Source organism: Trichechus manatus, unplaced genomic scaffold (assembly GCF_000243295.1).
Source record: "Trichechus manatus latirostris isolate Lorelei unplaced genomic scaffold, TriManLat1.0 scaffold00176, whole genome shotgun sequence".
NCBI lineage: Eukaryota > Metazoa > Chordata > Mammalia > Sirenia > Trichechidae > Trichechus > Trichechus manatus.
In genome coordinates, this window is record NW_004444112.1 from 5,130,470 (window position 1) to 5,135,795 (window position 5,326).

Consider the following 5,326-nt stretch of genomic DNA (forward strand, 5'->3'; position numbering starts at 1 on the left):
ATGCGCAGGCGCCTACTTCTCCTAAACCAGCGGAGAGAGGGGGAAGTGTCTGAGGCTAGGAGAGGCGCGAAGGGGGTTGGGGCGTCGTTTAGCGGAGAGGGGCCTGTCCTCCGGCTGGTGTGTTAGGAGTGGGCGGAGGGACCATAGGGACAGAGGGTGCGTGCCTGCGCGTTACGTAATAATGCGAGAAGGGCGTGGCCCAGGGCTTCACGCAAGTGTCGGGACTAGGCAGCGGCGTGTGCAGTCTCCTAGAATGTGTGATCTCCCCACCCCGCCCTGGAGACGAGAAGCGTCCCTAGTTACCAGTCCTGGTGCCTTGGACTCGAAGAGGGGCTCTTTTGGCGCAGTGGTCAAATCGCTGGGCTGCTAAGTGGAAGGACGGTGGTTCTGAGCCCACTCCACAGGAGAAAGATGTGGCATTCGGCTTCCATAAAGATTACCGTCTTGGAAACCCTACGGGGCAGTTCTACTCTGTTCTGTAGGGTTACTAGGAGTCTGAATCGACTCAAGGGCAATGGAGAATGCCTTGAAGAGGACCACATGTGACTGACGTGGGGATGCGTTCCTGTGAGCGGTTTTGTGACGTTGGTATCTGTGTTAGCGCAGCGTTACTTGGAGGGCGGTCCTCTGAATTGTTCATGTAGAAATTGTAGAGATGGTGTTGTGTATATTTTTACCACAATTTTTTTAAAAAAGGAAACAAACCAAAAATAAAAACACCCACACAAAAAACAGCACCTGGAAAGCCAGACTGGCCACGTGTGTGACTTCAGTAAATTAGTAAATTTCTCACGTGCAGACGGGAATTATCATTAGTATTGTTCAGGGGCAGTGGATAAGACAATAACCTTTGGAAACAAACGACTGGGATTGAACCACGTTCTGCCCCTTACCAGACTGGAAATGTTGTCTATTATGGAGGGCTAAGAAAACTGTAGAATTAGTGACTGTATTGGAAGTTGAAGTGAATCGGAAAAGCTATTTAGAGGGATACAGCAGAAGACAAACTAGACAAAATACCCTGCTCTCTAAAATCTTACTTTCAAGTGGTTAGAGACCACAAAGGATGAGTAAAATAAACAGTATATCAAATCGTGACAAAGGCTATAGAGAAATATAAAGCAGGGATGGGGAAGTGAGAATGTTTATTGTCAAAAAATTAGTAGTCAAAAAAAGGAAGAATAAAAATCACCCATAATCCCACAACTCAGAACTGCTGCCAACATTATTAACATTTTTTGCATGTAGCTTAATAGATATTTTCTTTCACATACCTGTTGGGATTTCTATACGGAAACAAATAATTTAGGAAAATGGGATGATACGGTACATCCTTTTTGTAACATTTTCCCGTTTGTTGTATGTCATGCACATCTTTCCACATTATGCTGTATTCTTCTTTAGCCCAATTTTAAATAATTGCAATGTCATTAAATTATTGATTATCCACAATTAGCTAAATACACAGCTATTGTTGGGCTCAATATGTGCTGAACACTGAGCACATCTTAAACACGCTCTGTTTTCCATGCCTTGGCTAACATGCCCCTTCTGTTGGTGCAAGAAAGTGCTGGTCATTTCCAGGGTTAGACATTCAGGTATGTTGGGTTGTCTATACCACAGAGGAATTTATACTGTTCTTTGATATTGGAGAACTACAGAAAGCATTTGGGTTGGAAAAGTTATATTTTCCACCTCCAACACCTTGATAAAAATCACTCTACAGAATCCCTTGTATCCTCCACTGGGAAACTGAGCTAATATTCTGCAGATAACAAATATAACTCTGCACAAAATATGAGAAAAAGCTACCTGAAGAGCCACAGAGTGACCAAAAAGTAAAAAACATTTGAAACCCTGTGGGGCAGTTCTACTCTGACCTATAGGGTCGCTTTAAGTCGAGATCCACTCTACAGCAATGGATTTGGTTTGGTTTTGGAAGTATCCGCCATGAGAAGCTACGAAAAAACAAGCAAATTACACACAAAATATAAGAAGGAAAATAAAGGAACAGGCATCAGTAAATGGAAAAAATTAACAAAGTCAAAAGTTTCTTCTTTGAAAAAATTAATGAAATCAGAAATAATAAGAGGGAGTATCACCACTAGCTCTAGACATATCAAAAGGATAATAAGGGAATATTATTTTTAAAAACTTTGTTAATGAATTTAACTTAGATGAAAGAGACAAAGTACTTGAGAGACTAAAATTAACAAAGCTAATAAAAGATAAAAATGAAAATCCAAATAGCCATTGTAAAAATGGCGTGGGTGTGATGTCTGACCTCCTCTAACTTCACAAGGGGGAAAGAGAATTAAGATCAACATCCCAGGGTTCTCTGCTCGGTTAGATAATTCATTGCAATAGCCACACAGAACCAATACTCATGACTATGGAGTTTATTAGGGAAGTAACAGGTTACAATTCAGGTTGAAGAACACTCAGGATACAGTTCTTCCATCAGGACAGCCTCTTCCCAACCGTGCCAGGGGCACAACTCTCTCTGGCACCTCAACCTATGCCCTGCTCAGGGGCAAGTGTTACAAAGCTCTTTTAGCTCTACCAGTAAGTGCCCAGAGGCACCCCACTCCACCAGTAAGCCTCAGCCCAAAGGCGCTCAGCTCTAGCTCTGTGGGTAGGCAAATCTAGCTCCACCAAGTGCCCGGAAGCACCCTACTCCTTCAGCAAGCCTCCTGCCCAGAGGCATCAGCTTTCTCGATCCATGGGCTGGGAAGCCCACCTGCCATATCCTGCCAGTCTCTCATGCCTCCATTTCTCTGCCACCTCACAACTCTCTCTGTCTTCTGGGTCCAGGAGCTCCTCAGCTCAGGATCCCAGGTCCAATGGACACGGTCTCTGCTCCTAGCTGTTCTTCCTTAGTGAGATCCTCTCTCTGCTCTGGAATTGGCTCTTTTAAGGCAAAAATGACCAATCCCTTTGGTGGGCCTCAATTGCCTTATTTGCATAGTCCCACCCAATCACTTGAATGGGAGTTACAAGACCATAGCTAGAAAGGCCACACAAAAGCTATCCATTGCACCGCATATATATATATATAACAACCCTAACTCATTGCCGTCGAGTCAATTCCAACTCATAGTGACCCTACAGGATAGAGTAGAACCACCCCATAGGGTTTCCAAGGAGCGACTGGTGGATTCGAACTGCAGATCTTTTAATTAGCAGCAGATCTCTTACCCACTGTGCCACCAGGGCTCTCTCTCTCTCTCTCTCTTTATATATATATATATACATGGAAACCCTGGTGGCATAGTGGTTAAGTGCTACTGCTGCTAACCGAAAGGTCAGCAGTTCTAATCCACCAGGCGCTCCTTGGAAACTCTATGGGGCAGTTCTACTCTGTCCCTATAGGGTCGTTATGAGTCGGAATCGACTTGACGGTAATAGATTTGGTTTGGCTATATATATACATATACACACATCAAGTTGGACAGGTAGCTGTCTTCCAAATTTCTTGGCATGGACAAGTGATTGCTTCTAATTTGCATCCGCTTGTTGAAACATCTCAACTGGTATTCCATCAATTCCTGGAGCCTTCTTTTTCTCCAATGTCTTCAGTGCAGTTTGGACTTTTTCCTTCAATACCATAGGTTCTTGATCATCTGCTACCTCCTGAAATGGTTGAATGTCAACCAGTTTTTTTTGGTACACTGACTGTGTATTCCTTCCATCTTCTTTTGATGCTTCCTGCATTGTTCAATATTTTGCTCATAGAATCCTTCAAAATTACAACTCGAGGCTTGAATTTTTTCTTCAGTTCCTTCAGCTTGAGAAATGTTCTTCCCTTTTGGTTTTCTAACTACAGGTCTTTGCACATTTCATTATTATATTTTACTTTGTCTTTTCGAGTTGCCCTTTGAAATCTTCTGCTCAGCTCTTTTACTTCATCATTTCTTCCATTGGCTTTAGCTACTCTACATTCAACAGCAAGTTTCAGAGTCTTTTCTGACATACATTTTGGTCTTTTCTCTCTTTCCCATCTTTTTAATGATGACCTTTTGCTTTCTTCCTGTATGATGTCCTTGATGTCATCCCATAACTCTTCTGGTCTTAAGTCATTTGTGTTCAATGCATCACATTTTATTCTTGAGATGGTCTCCAAATTCAGGTGGGATATACTTAAGGTCCTATTTTGACTCTCATGCACTTATTTTAATTTTCTTCAGCTTCAACTTGAACTTGCATGTATCCAATTGATGGTCTGTTCCACAGTCAGCTCCTGGCCTTGTTCTGACTGATGATATTGAACTTCTCCATGGTATCTTTCCCTAGATGTAGTTGATTTGATTCCTGTGTATTCTATCTGGCGAAGTCCATGTATATAGTCGGCAGTTGTTAGAAAAGGATATTTGCAATAGATGTCATTGGTCTCACAAAATTCTATAATGTGATCTCCAGTGTGGTTTCTATCACCAAGGCCATATTTTCCAACTACTGATTCTTCTTCTTTGTTTCCAATTTTCGCATTCCAATTACCAATAATTATCAATGCATACTGAGTGCATGTTTGATCAATTTCAGACTGCAAAAGTTGGTAAAAAAATCTTCAATTTCTTCATATTTGGCATTAATTGGTGTGTAAATTTGAATAATAGTTGTAAATAGTCATATTAACTGGTCTTCCTTCCAGGCGTATGGATATTATCCTATCACTGACAGTGTTGTACTTCAGGATTAAAAAAAAATCCCATTGCCGTGGAGTCGAGTCTGACTCATAGCAACCCTATAGGACAGAGTAGAACTGTCCCATAGGGTTTCCAGGGAGCAGATGGTGGATTTGAACTGTGACCTATTGGTTAGCAGCCAAGCTATTAACCACTGCATCACTAGGCTAGATCTTGAAATGTTCCTTTTTTGACAATGAATGCAATACAATTCCTCTTCAATTTGTCATTCCCAGCATAGTAGACCATATTATTGTCTGATTCAAAATGGCCAATACAAGTCCATTTCAGCTCACGAATGTCTAGGATATTGATCTTTACACAGTCCATTTCAGTTTTTTTTCTTTTTTTGTGGGTGAATTTTTTTATTGTACTTTAGAGGAAAGTTTACAGAACAAAGTAGTTTCTCATTAAACAGTTAGTACATATATTGTTTTATGACATTGGTTAACAACCCCTCGACATGTCAACACTCTCACTTCTCGAACTTGGGTTCCCTATTATCAGCTTTCCTGTCCACTTCTGTGTTGTAGTCCTTGCCCCTGGGTTGTTGTGTCCCCTTAGTCTCATTTTGTTTTATGGGACTGTCTTATCTTTGGCTGAAGGGTGAACCTTGGGAGTGACTTCATTACTGAGCTAAA